Genomic DNA, 14,623 nt, shown 5'->3' on the forward strand with positions numbered 1-14,623 from the left:
TTTGCTCAGAACTATTCCTAGATCCCCACATCGCCGCCACCAGCATCCAACACCAGCAGCATTCGCATCACCACACCGTTTCCTGCACTGCATCAGCACCCTCTGCACACCTGCACAGACCCCATCACTCGCTGCTGCACCACTTCCGCAAGCACAGACGACATGACCTGCTTCCTGTTGCCAAAATCAGCCGCACCTTCGTCGAACCAGCCTGCACTTGTGTGCCTAGTTTTTCTGCAACCTGCCGCTGCTATTGACTAAAGCCCATAAAGAAAAAAGAAAAATGCCGCTACACTCGTGTGCCCAGTTTAGCTGCTGCTGCACATCTGCCGCTATGCCGACCAAGCCCACCTGATTAGATTTGTTGAACCCATCAACCTGCATCAAACTCGCCATCACGCCCACCAGAAAACAAAAAAAGGTAAAAAAGGAAAAAAGAAAAAAGGAGAAAAAAATAGCGATTGTCTTGTCGTGTCTGCCTAACGAAGCTTACCTTGTCGTATCCACCTAACGGAACTTGTCTTGTCTTGTCCGCCTAACGGAGCTTGCATCCACATCTGCTTGTTGGCAAACTCATAATGTGTACCACCATGAGTTTGACAGGGGTGTTGGAATTTAGGATTATTTGTTATTTGAATTTGGGCTTAGCCCATTAGTATTCGGGTTTTGTTTTCTTACTTATTAGGATTATGTTATTTATCTATATATATGATGTATAATGTTTTGTAGCTCGTAGAATATTAAGTCATTCACAATGTAGTTTCTTATTATTTTGTAATCTTATTCGTTGTGCACTCTGATATTCAACTTATTTATCTGTGAAGTCAGTTTTCTATACAATTCTACAACGAAACGCATTACAAACATGAAAATATTACAGAGAATTTCACTAAAAAATTATCCGCATGTATATATTTATATCCAGCTGCTCTCCCAACTAAATATATTACCATCCAAATTCACCCCGGTATTGTTCTTAGCTAAGCCCCCATGCCTGCAAACCAGCAGAAAGGTTTTACTTTTAGTTGACAAGGTAAAATCATGAAAAATTGAAAATGATCTCATTTAAACTTATTGTGTACGTATATACACATATCAAATGTTCAAGGTTCGATCATGAAAATATGATCAACATGTATACATGCATAGACGTGAATAAGTACGTACTACGTAGACACGCATGCACGTATATGTACGTAAAGATTTATGTTTAAAGACAAAATGTTTACCCAAATTCGGCCATCAGAAGTTCCAGCGACCAAAACTTCCTCATTGGCATCAAGAGCCAAGCAAAGGACCTTACAATTGGTACCAGTTTGTAGGGTGTCCATTCTGTTCTGCTTATTCCTATCCCATATTTCCACACTTCCTCCTTTACCTCCCAAATAAATTAGTTCCGAGCTTATGGCCATCGCCCGCACTTCCAATGTAGTCGGAAGCGATCCAACCATGTCGAAGTTTGCAGCATTCCATATCTTCACATAGGTATACAAATCGAACAGTTCAGTAACTAAGAAATGGATTAAATGAATATATTCATTCTTTTTCTTAATTATCTTGGGATTTTATTTTAGTAACCGAAAATTTGACGTGGTAATATGTTCTGAGGTACCTTAACAGCTGCTCCATCGATGGAAGAACTGGCTGTATATATAAGTCCACTGTGAACTTGAATAACGTGGATAGGGTTTGCTTTCGTGAGTAGTTTCCAAGTGCCATTTTGAATGGTACTGAGTGTTCCCGTGGCCAAATCAATCTCCTGAAAGTTTCACACAAGTCTGTTTAGGGTGATAAAACAGCTATAGCTGGATTTAAACTACAATAACTACAGAAGAATCGTACCTGAACACCACTGTCATTGCATCCACAATATAATTTTCCGTGTACTAGAGCAAAGCACTTTACATGGTTACTTGAATTTAACAATTTGGTTCTTCCGTTCCATGAATGAACCTGCTAACGAGTAGCGAGCATCACATTAGTTACATGTTCATGTTAATCTTGCTTTGTAGGTTAAATTAATTTCGTCGGTAACCTAATGACCATCTCTTAAGTACCTTAATACCAGTACTTTGTGGAATGAAGTAAGCAAAGCTGTTCGTGACGGCTAAACTATGAACTTGATCCTTCATATCATGTACTTTTACACAGTGCATTGCTTCATTGCTAATAGACCATACCCTTGTAGTTCTATCAAGTGAACCACTATATAAAACCTCCCCCGATTGCAAAACTGCCAAGCTAGTAACTGCCTTCATATGTTCTCGAATTTCTTGGATGAGATGAAGAACGCTACCTTTACCCGTCCATACCTTCAGAATTTGAAAACATTTTTTTTTTAAATTACCAAACCATATATAAGACTGAATAAGACCAAGAAATTATTTACCTTTATAGTTCCATCGGAGTGACCCGAAAATATTTTATCGTCGAAGCAAATGACTGAAAGAACCTCTCCATTCTCATTGCAGTCGACTTGAGCTAATTCTTTATGATCCCACAGTTCCTGCTGTAGTCAATACATGAACGTGTAATTTTGTCATGGTCCTTCGTCTTTCAGAAACAAAGGTATATTACACAATATTCCTATGAACTTACGGCGCTAGAGTCTTGTCCCTTAGAGAAGAGTTTTAGCATTTGAAATGCCAAGGGAGTCAATCTCTTAAGCTCTCTCAGGCCCTTCACTATATCCTTTATGCTAGAAGTTACATCCTGCATGCCCTCTGACATTCACAACGTCAAGAATATATATGTAATTCATCCAAGACTTTAAAGTTATTAAAGTAAAAAATGCATACGAACAGAAACCCAAGGATGAATGAACGGTTCTTACCAGGATCTTGTATGAAGCTGCTCAACCCAAGCATAGAGAGAGCTTTGTCATCAATATCTTTAGCAGATTTGAATATCGACACGTAACGTTTGAGCAAGAAGACCCGTGCTGCTCCCCGTATTCCTGCGTCTGGAAGAACACTGAGCATGTGTACGAGCCATGTGGCTGACACGAAGCACACTGAACATAATTCTGCGTTTCTGCTCTTCAAGCCTTCTGCTAAAGCCTCGAAAAGTAGACCAAACTCATGGCTTGCTAAAGCAAATGCCATTTTTCTTTCCCAATTATCAGCCGCCTTCTCTTCCTCCTTTTGATGTTGACCAGAAAAGTAAACCTATCACGAAATGGATTGCGCAAAGATGATCAAGTAGCCAAAACGAAGCAAACGAAAATAAGGAAATATTAAAAGCCATGTAATGCAGTGCAAATCTCACAAGAGTTTCGTCATCTCCAGAAAAATTGCTAAATTGATCCATTCGTACTCGACTTTTGTAACTTTTGTCAAGGCCGGCACGCTTGAGAAGGAAAGCCCCGGTGAGAGGCTTTCCGGATGTGGAAAACCTCCCTTGCAGCGACATAATTGTCTCAGCAGCAGCAATTTGGGCATTAGGGAAGTCCGCATTTCTGAGACATGAGATGAGCATGTCTATTGCCTCTTCGCGGTATATGCTCATCTTTCTCGGCTCTGCCTACAAAACAAATCCAGTGATCATAACTGACTACCTAGTACAACGAAGTCGTCAATGTTAGGAGTTAAAATGCAACATGACTACTTCATGCAATCAACAAGCGTATAATTTGATCGAATCAATTAAATATTTCATGAAGATCAAAAATAGATGAAAGATTAGAGAGAGTTCCAAACCAGAAGATCGAGTTGAAGTAGTAGACCGGCCACAGTAGGACACTGATCTTGAGGGGCAGTCTGCAGATAAATAAGAAGGGTGTGCATTGTGCTGAGAAGGCCTTCATCCTTTATGATATGCAGGATTTTTTCATTAGATGTCCTTCTGTCTAACACGAAGATTTAATTAAATCTGTCACTCTAGCTCAAGTTCTACAATCATAGAAAAATTGGATAGACATGAGTAAACTTGAGAATTGAGATGTATATACCTGTTTAATTTAACTAACTCGAAGAAAAAGTGAACAATCTCAAATTTTTCTCCATCACTTGCGCCGACAAAGCTATCCAAAACAGGAGCCACCTCACCTTGATCAGCTATTGTGTTCCTGCACCTTCCATATTGCTGCATACATCTCAACAAGATCCTAACTGCTGCAATCCTCTCTTCGATTGATTCAGATTCCAAACTGCTAATAATTGTTTCAAGCGCTTTTTCAGATACTACTGTGTTAACAATCGAAGAGGCAATACCCTCTCCACTGCCACCAAGAATCAGCCCGAGTAAAACCACTGCAGCTGTTCTCGGCTTTAGACACATGTTAAGCAAATCATCGCCTTTCCTTTTGATAACTAGTAAGAGAGACTCCACCATGTCCATCTCAATTAGGTTCAGGATCGAATGCCTCAACAGATATATCAACACCACAGCCTCCACCAACCCCTTTTTAAAAAGCGCCACAATGCGTTCGACATCAGAATTAACGAGCGTTAGCGTCTGGATCACAGCATTGTCTCTTGACCCCAGCTCAGACAGGAGAAAAACTGCAGCTAACAGGACCCTGGGATCAACAGAATGGAAAAGAACCTCCACAAAACCGTTGATCACTGGAGGATTCGTGAGCAAATTCTGAATATCCCATTCCACATTTGCCTCCTGCCAGAACCGCTCAATTTGAAGAACAGCCATTTCGGACTCCTTGAGAATTTCTGACATACAAAGGTTCTTAATGGCAAGTCTTAACTCGCCAACTACGCCCTCAAACCCGCCTTGGATTATAACACTGTCAGGAGAAGTTGAACGCATTATGGCCTTCCCAACCGGCTTTAATCAATGGGCTTGTACTCTCCGATTGGCTCAACACTGCATTAGGATTCTGTTCTTGCCAGCTTGCAATAAGCCTTTTGAGCACATAGTTGGTCTTAGGCAGTTGAGTGCTGTGCAAGTTCTTGCGCGTAATTGGGCACGTAGAGTTCCCTCCTTCAATCCACTCCTGGATCGCTTTTCGCTCATATGTCTGCCCCGTGTCACGGGATCATCAAACAAAGTGCTAGTAATGGGACACACAAAATCCTTGGGAGGTGTATATACTTTTCCCCCAACAGAATTGTTATGACAATCTGCCATGATCAGCCGGTCTGGAGAACTAACAACAACAACAACAACAAAGCCTTTTCCCACTAAGTGGGGTCGGCTATATGAATCCTAGAACACCATTGCGCTCGGTTTTGTGTCATGTCCTCCGTTAGATCCAAGTACTCTAAGTCTTTTCTTAGAGTCTCTTCCAAAGTTTTCCTAGGTCTTCCTCTACCCCTTCGGCCCTGAACCTCTGTCCCGTAGTCACATCTTCGAACCGGAGCGTCAGTCGGCCTTCTTTGCACATGTCCAAATCACCGGAGCCGATTTTCTCTCATCTTTCCTACAATTTCGGCTACTCCTACTTTACCTCGGATATCCTCATTCCCAATCTTATCATTTCTCGTGTGCCCACACATCCCACGAAGCATCCTCATCTCCGCTACACCCATTTTGTGTACGTGTTGATGCTTCACCGCCCAACATTCTGTGCCATACAACATCGCTGGCCTTATTGCCGTCCTATAAAATTTTCCCTTGAGCTTCAGTGGCCTACGACGGTCACACAACACGCCGGATGCACTCTTACACTTCATCCATCCAGCTCGTATTCTATGGTTGAGATCTCCATCTAATTCTCCGTTCTCTTGCAAGATAGATCCTAGGTAGCGAAAACGGTCGCTTTTTGTGATCTTCGCTAGATTGCTCCGGTCATTAGTGTGGATAAATATATAAATGGATAGAGATATGAAAGCAAACACAAGATGTACGTGGTTCACCCAGATTGGCTACGTCCACGGAATAGAAGAGTTCTCATTAATTGTGAAGGGTTTACACAAGTACATAGGTTCAAGCTCTCCTTTAGTGAGTACAAGTGAATGATTTATTACAAATGACATTAGGAAATATTATGGGAGAATGATCTCGTAATCACGAAACTTCTAAGTATCGGAGTGTGGTGTCGTCTTGACTTGCCTTATCTGTCTCATAGGTAGATGTGGCATCTTCTCTGGAAGTACTCTTCCTCCATCCAGGGGTGGTATCTTTAACTGGTGGAGATGCACAAGGTAATGTATCAATTTCACTTGAAGCTTACTTGTAGTTTCAGGCTTGGTCAAGCGCGATACAAACCATGTAGTAGGAGTCCCCCAAGTCGCCGAGCTAGGGGGTCTGCTGAAAGAGGTGACAGACAAGGTAAGCAATCAGAGCTCCGACTGATTGTTCACCTTCTCCCCATCTTGCAGCAGCATGAAGGATAAAGAGAAGAAAAATGAGAAGAGATGATATGAGATACTTTTGCTTTTGAAGAAGTAACTTTCCACAGGCTTATTCTTGAACTGAGCTGAAGGGTTTTCTGGTTTCCTCCAAAGTATAAGGCCGACTGGAGAATTTGAGGGTCAAAACAAGTCCATCAAATCTAGAGTACGTTCCACCCTGCTGATATGGGATACTTTTGCTTTTGACAGAGTAATGGATGTATCGGCACGTGTGCTGTTACGCTTGTCTCCACATGCTTCCTTGTATCCTTCGCATTTGCCCTATCTGTTCCTCAAGCAGATGCGGAATCTTTCCTGGAAACATAAGATGTTGAAGATGAGTACTCGAGAGCAATGCCAGGTAAGTAATCAGGTAAGGGGTTCCAGGCAGTCAGTTCCTGGCTGGAAGCTTGATTCCAAGTGCTGACTGATTGCTCTCTTTCTCCTTGTCTTGCAGGTAAAAACAAGGCCAAAGGAAAAGACAGGGAAAAAGCATGATATGGGATACTCTTGCTTTTAACCCTGATGATATGAGATATTCTTGCTCTAGTATAGCTTGTTTGCAGAGGTATTATCGGGGGGAAAGAAAGCTGAATATTTCGAAAGGCTTCGTTGGGAGTGCCCTCTCAGATATGATGAAGGGTTGAGCATTTTTGCAGGTCTGCCTGTCCGTTGGGGATGGAGGTCGACATATATAGGAGTCTCCCTAACAACAAGTAGTAATGCTATTCATTTACCCTGCTTGGTCATAGCACGGTAGTGGGAGCTGCCAGTTTCACATGTTTTAACTCTGTCAGAGCACTTTGAAAAAAGTGGTATGTGGTATCTGGCTCTCGAGATTCGGAGAACGATGCCTCTTCGATTTTTGAGAAAGCAATCATGATGGGGGTCTGGCTCTCGAGATTCGGAGAGCAGTGTCTCTTCGATTTTTGAGGAAGTAATCATGTTGGGAGTCTGACTCTCGAGATTCGGAGGGCGGTGCCTCTTCGATTTTGGAGCAAGCAATCTTGTTGGGAGTGTTGTCTCGAATGTGAGTAAAGGTTGGGCATGTTTGCTAGTCTACCTTGCCACGAAGCACAAAGGTTGACACACAGGGACTTTCCAATTATCCAGCAATGGTACTGTTCCTTTACCCTCTCTTCGATTTTGAGAAAGTAGTCATGTTGGGAGTCTGGCTCTCGAGATTCGGAGGACGGTGCCTCTTCGATTTTGGAGCAAGCAATCTTGTTGGGAGTGTTTTCTCGAATGTGAGTAAAGGTTGGGCATGTTTGCTAGTCTACCTTGCCACGAAGCACAGAGGTTGACACACAAGGACTTTCCAATTATCCAGCAGTGATACTGTTCCTTTACCCTTGTGGGTAATAATATGGTAGCTAGACCTTCAAAATTTATGTGTCTAAACTTTGTTAGTGCTGTTTCTTTGCTATTCTTTTACCTTTCTTGGTCAGAGCGATGTAGTGGGAGCTGCAAGCTTCACGTGCTCAACTTTGGCAGAGAACTTTGGCAAAGTTATCTGTGGTACCCATGAGCTATTGTTGCGTGTGGGAAGTGGGTGATTGAACAGTAAGATTCATGTGCTTTCTACTTCACCAGAAGTCTTCGACAGAATGCCCATAATTTCTGCAAAGCTGAGTGTGCGTGTGACAGGTGCTGACAAGGCTAGAAAAGTAGGTGCCTCTTCGATTTCTGAGATCGGCCCTCGTGGTCTCTGAGCAGCCCAGCTTTTGAGAAAGCGAGCGCCTCTTCGATTGATTCGGAGAACGATGCCTCATCGATTTTTGAGAAAGCAATCATGCTGGGGGTCTGGCTCTCGAAGATTCGGGGAGCAGTCTCTTCGATTTTTGAGAAAGTAATCATGTTGGGAGTCTGGCTCTCGAGATTCGGAGGGCGGTGCCTCTTCGATTTTGGAGCAAGCAATCTTGTTGGGAGTGTTTTCTCGAATGTGAGTAAAGGTTGGGCATGTTTGCTAGTCTACCTTGCCACGAAGCACAGAGGTTGACACACAGGGACTTTCCAATTATCCAGCAATGGTACTGTTCCTTTACCCTCTCTTCGATTTTTAAGAAAGTAGTCATGTTGGGAGTCTGGCTCTCGAGATTCGGAGGACGGTGCCTCTTCGATTTTGGAGCAAGCAATCTTATTGGGAGTGTTTTCTCGAATGTGAGTAAAGGTTGGGCATGTTTGCTAGTCTACCTTGCCACGAAGCACAGAGGTTGACACACAGGGACTTTCCAATTATCCAGCAGTGGTACTGTTCCTTTACCCTTGTGGGTAATAATATGGTAGCTAGACCTTTAAAATTTATGGGTCGAAACTTTGTTAGTGCTGTTTCTTTGCTATTCTTTTACCCTTCTTGGTCAGAGCGATGTAGTGGGAGCTGCAAGCTTCACGTGCTCAACTTTGGCAAAGTTATCTGTGGTACCCATGAGCTATTGTTGCGTGTGGGAAGTGGGTGATTGAACAGTAAGATTCATGTGTTTTCTACTTCCCCAGAAGTCTTCGACAGAATGCCCATAATTTCCGCAAAGCTGAGTGTGCGTGTGACAGGTGCTGACAAGGCTGGAAAAGTAGGTGCCTCTTCGATTTCTGAGATCGGCCATCGTGGTCTCTGGGTAGCCCAGCTTTTGAGAAAGCGAGCGCCTCTTCGATTTTTGAGATCGGCCTTCGTGGTCTTTGAGCAGCCCAACTTTTGAGAAAGCAAACGCCTCTTCGATTTCTGAGATCAACCCTCGTGATCTCTAAGCAGCCCAGCTTTTGAGAAAGCAAACGCCTCTTCGATTTCTGAGCAGGCGCCTCTTCGATTTCTGAAGCTCCGTCGAGTGCAGATTTTTATAGGGGCTGGCATTAAGTTCCAAAGCACACTTGAATCTCCACCAGTAGAAGCTTCATTCTTGCACTTCTAAGATCTTGATTTGTCCGACCTCTTCTCTCTTCAACAACTTTGAAAATGTCTGGCCCCTCCGACCGTCGTTTTGACTTGAACCTTGTTGAAGAGGCAGCCCCGCCTTCTCCAGACAACATATGGCGCCCATCCTTCGTCTCCCCTACTGGTCCTCTTACCGTTGGGGATTCCGTGATGAAGAATGATATGACCGCTGCGGTGGTGTCCAGGAACCTTCTCACTCCCAAAGATAACAGACTACTTTCCAAACGGTCTGATGAGTTAGCTGTTAAGGATTCGCTGGCTCTCAGTGTTCAGTGTGCAGGTTCTGTGTCTAATATGGCCCAACGCCTATTTGCTCGAACCCGCCAAGTTGAATCATTGGCGGCTGAAGTGATGAGTCTTAAACAGGAGATTAGAGGGCTCAAGCATGAGAATAAACAGTTGCACCGGCTCGCACATGACTATGCTACAAACATGAAGAGGAAGCTTGACCAGATGAAGGAAACTGATGGTCAGGTTTTACTTGATCATCAGAGATTTGTGGGTTTGTTCCAAAGGCATTTATTGCCTTCGTCTTCTGGGGCTGTACCGCGTAATGAAGCTCCAAATGATCAACCTCTGATGCCTCCTCCTTCTAGGGTTCTGTCCAGTACTGAGGCTCCAAATGATCCCCCTCCGGTGCCTTCTCTTTCTGGGGCTCTACCGACTGCTGAGACTTCTCCTAAGCAACCTTTATGAAGGCTCCCTCTTGTGTGTTTATTTTGACTCATGTATATGTACATATTTGTAGCTTATTGGGGATATCAATAAATAAGCTTTCCTTCATTTCAACGTACTGTGTTAAAAACACCAAAGCCTTCTTCGCTAAGTTCTTTGAATTTTCTTTTGTTGAAGCTTGTATGTTGAAGCTTTCTGAGTGGAGCATGTAGGTTGGGGTTGTGTTCCCTTAATTTTCCGAGTGAGGAAAACTTCTCGGTTGGAGACTTGGAAAATCCAAGTCACTGAATGGGATCGGCTATATGAATCTTAGAACGCCATTGTGCTCGATCCTGTGTCATGTCCTTCGTTAGATCCAAGTACTCTAAGTCTTTTCTTAGAGTCTCTTCCAAAGTTTTCCTAGGTCTTCCTCTACCCCTTCGGCCCTGAACCTCTGTCCCATAGTCGCATCTTCTAATCGGAGCGTCAGTAGGCCTTCTTTGCACATGTCCAAACCACCGTAACCGATTTTCTCTCATCTTTCCTTCAATTTCGGCTACTCCTACTTTACCCCGGATATCCTCATTCCTAATCTTATCCTTTATCGTGTGCCCACACATCCAACGAAGCATCCTCATCTCCGCTACACCCATTTTGTGTACGTGTTGATGTTTCACCGCCCAACATTCTGTGCCATACAGCATCGTCGGTCTTATTGCCGTCCTATAAAATTTTCCCTTGAGCTTCAGTGGCATACGGCGGTCACATAACACGCCGGATGCACTCTTCCACTTCATCCATCCAGCTTGTATTCTATGGTTGAGATCTCCATCTAATTCTCCGTTCTTTTGCAAGATAGATCCTAGGTAACGAAAACGGTCGCTCTTTGGTATTTCTTGATCTCCGATCCTCACCCCTAACTCGTTTTGGCCTCCATTTGCACTGAACTTGCACTCCATATATTCTGTCTTTGATCAGCTTAGGCGAAGACCTTTAGATTCCAACACTTCTCTCCAAAGGTTAAGCTTTGCATTTACCCCTTCCTGAGTTTCATCTATCAACACTATATCGTCTGCGAAAAGCATACACCAAGGAATATCATCTTGAATATGTCCTGTTAACTCATCCATTACCAACGCAAAAAGGTAAGGACTTAAGGATGAGCCTTGATGTAATCCTACAGTTATGGGAAAGCTTTCGGTTTGTCCTTCATGAGTTCTTACGGCAGTCTTTGCTCCTTCATACATATCCTTTATAGCTTGGATATATGCTACTCGTACTCCTTTCTTCTCTAAAATCCTCCAAAGAATGTCTCTTGGGACCCTATCATACGCTTTTTCCAAATCTATAAAGACCATGTGTAAATCCTTTTTCCCATCTCTATATCTTTCCATCAATCTTCGTAAGAGATAGATTGCCTCCATGGTTGAGCGCCCTGGCATGAACCCGAATTGGTTGTCCGAAACCCGTGTCTCTTGCCTCAATCTATGCTCAATGACTCTCTCCCAGAGCTTCATTGTATGACTCATTAGCTTAATACCCCTATAGTTCATGCAATTTTGTACGTCGCCCTTATTCTTGTAGATAGGCACCAAAGTGCTCGTTCGCCACTCATTTGGCATCTTCTTCGTTTTCAAAATCCTATTGAAAAGGTCAGTGAGCCATGTTATACCTGTCTCTCCCAAAAGTTTCCACACTTCGATTGGTATATCGTCTGGGCCTATTGCTTTTTTATGCTTCATCTTCTTCAAAGCTACAACCACTTCTTCCTTCCGGATTCGACTATAAAAAGAGTAGTTTCTACACTCTTCTGAGTTACTCAACTCCCCTAAAGAAGCACTCATTTCATGTCCTTCATTGAAAAGATTATGAAAATAACCTCTCCATCTGTCTTTAACCGCGTTCTCTGTAGCAAGAACCTTTCCATCCTCATCCTTGATGCACCTCACTTGGTTTAGGTCCCTTGTCTTCTTTTCCCTTGCTCTAGATAGTTTATAGATATCCAACTCTCCTTCTTTGGTATCTAGTCGTTTATACATATCGTCGTAAGCCGCTAACTTAGCTTCTCTGACAGCTTTCTTCGCCTCTTGCTTCGCTTTTCTATACCTTTCACCATTTTCATCGGTCCTCTCCTTGTATAAGGCTTTACAATATTCCTTCTTAGCCTTCACCTTTGTTTGTACCTCCTCATTCCACCACCAAGATTCCTTTTGGTGTGGGGCAAAGCCCTTGGACTCTCCTAATACCTCTTTTGCTACTTTTCGGATACAACTAGCCATGGAATCCCACATTTGGCTAGCTTCCCCCTCTCTATCCCACACACATTGGGTGATTACCTTCTCTTTGAAAATGGCTTGTTTTTCTTCTTTTAGATTCCACCATCTAGTCCTTGGGCACTTCCAAGTCTTGTTCTTTTGTCTTACTCTTTTGATATGTACATCCATCACCAATAAGCGATGTTGATTAGCCACGCTCTCTCCTGGTATAACTTTGCAATCCTTACAAGTTATACGATCCCCTTTCCTCATTAGAAGAAAATCTATTTGTGTTTTTGACGACCCACTCTTGTAGGTGATCACATGTTCTTCTCTCTTCTTAAAGAAGGTGTTGGCTAAGAAGAGATCATATGCCATTGCAAAATCCAAGATGGCTTCCCCATCCTCGTTTCTCTCCCCAAAACCATGGCCACCATGAAAACCTCCATAGTTGCCTGTCTCCCTGCCCACGTGTCCATTTAAATCTCCTCCTATAAATAACTTCTCCGTCTGAGCAATTCCTTGCACCAAGTCTCCAAGGTCTTCCCAAAATTTCTCCTTCGAACTCGTATCCAACCCTACTTGAGGTGCGTACGCACTAATCACATTGATAAGTTCTTGTCCTATTACAATCTTGATTGCCATGATTCTATCTCCTACTCTCTTGACATCTACAACATCTTGTACCAAGGTCTTGTCCACGATGATGCCAACACCGTTTCTCGTTCTATTTGTGCCCGAATACCAAAGTTTAAACCCTGAGTTTTCTAGATCCTTTGCCTTACTACCAACCCACTTAGTTTCTTGTAGGCACATAATATTTATCCTTCTCCTCACCATAACTTCCACTACTTCCATAGATTTTCCCGTTAAGGTTCCTATATTCCACGTTCCTAAACGCATTTTGCTCTCTTGAACTCTACCCTTCTGTCCTAGCTTCTTCACCCTCCCCCGTCTAATAGGATCAAAGTACTTCTTTTGTGTGTCCCGGGTAAAGTTGATAGGAGCATATGCTCCCAAACAACTTTGAGTGGAGTCGTTCGAAAAGAAGTTTCTATGGCCCCCTTGCTCATTTAACACTGCATCCGGGTGCCGATGGAGATACAGCGACCCTTGCTCACTTATCACTGTGCTCGGGCCACACAGCGCGCCACTTACGGGTGACGCCCTAGCTTTAGCGCGATTTTGTTCTGGATTCATTTTCATAAGGATTCGACGTGATCATGGAGTGCCGGCTGTCGACTACCTGACGCCCTCCCCCTCCTCCTTTATCCGGGCTTGGGACCGGCCATGTAAGACATAGGCGGAGTTTCTGGAGAACTAACAAACAACAAGAAATCCAAAACTTTCTGCGAAGAAATCGATAATGTGAGGCTAACGTCTGATGATTTTTCAATACTTTCAATACCAAATAGATATACTCAAAATCCAGAGAGGTTTGATGGTTACATACCTGCTCGATTCTGCAGAAGCGGGATGCTTTAGCTTCTGAATTTGGCTCTGTGTAGCCTCAAACAATTCCATTCTCTGTTGTTTTCCTACAAAAACTCAGAAAACAGACAACACATTAAAAACCAAAAACATAAGAATTAAAATATATATATATAAAAAAAAACAAACATGGTAATATCAAACCAGAGTTTATGTTCTGTGTTCTTGTAAACATCGGAAAAATCATTACCTCAATTTCTGCTCCGGAATCCAAGGAAGAAGAAGAAGTTACAGAAATATCCTCCAGGGAAGACTCTGACTCATAATCTGAAGAGTTCACATTGGCGAAGCTTCCAAGTTCCAGGAAGATTCCTGTTCCTGGTTTTTGAGGACATCGTTGATTGAAACTCTTTTGAGGATAAAAAGGTGGAGAGTTTGGTTTTCTTCTGCTGCTGAATACTTCCAACTGGTCCTTCGGCTTCGGCCCATATTGGCTGTGGAGGTTTCAAACCAAACAGAGAACTTAGTAGTTGACTCCAAATGTCATGTTTCGGAAGAACATGCAGAGACTGTTTAGTACGTCCAAATACTTGCTTAGTCGTCCTAATTATGATTATCCCAATTGTTTGTTTGTTAGTTATGTGATTAATAATTTCATGCAATACCTAACACTCTTGTAAAATGTTCTAAAGAATCCAATTACAATTAGGGCTTGAATCAAGAAATGTGAAAACTGATAACTTAGGAAAATATTATAAGATGAATATTCTTTGCATTAATTTGTGCACGTGTAGGAAGGTCAAACACTAGGAATCTTATGGTTCATCGATGGCATGGGTGTGTGAAGTCAACACACAAAAGTATTGGAGCGATTTTTGGGTGGCATATGATGCATGTAATTAGGTGTTTATCTTTTTCATCAGATGATGTGTTACAACGTATTAATGAGAGATGTTATGTTATTATTAATTATGTTATTGATTTAATGAGGGATGATGAAACGATAAATTTTCTCAATTAAAACAAGATGAGAGAGATTTTTTCTAATATAGGAGGTATTTTACCAT

At 42.7% G+C, this 14,623-nt stretch overlaps 1 pseudogene; it reads right to left on the reverse strand.

The window, feature by feature from the left end:
- Nucleotides 1-745: 745 nt before the first annotated feature.
- LOC103449459 (putative E3 ubiquitin-protein ligase LIN-1) lies at nucleotides 746-14,033 on the reverse strand (annotated as a pseudogene).
- Nucleotides 14,034-14,623: the final 590 nt, after the last annotated feature.

Source organism: Malus domestica, chromosome 02 (genome assembly GCF_042453785.1).
Source record: "Malus domestica chromosome 02, GDT2T_hap1".
NCBI classification, from domain to species: Eukaryota; Viridiplantae; Streptophyta; class Magnoliopsida; order Rosales; family Rosaceae; genus Malus; species Malus domestica.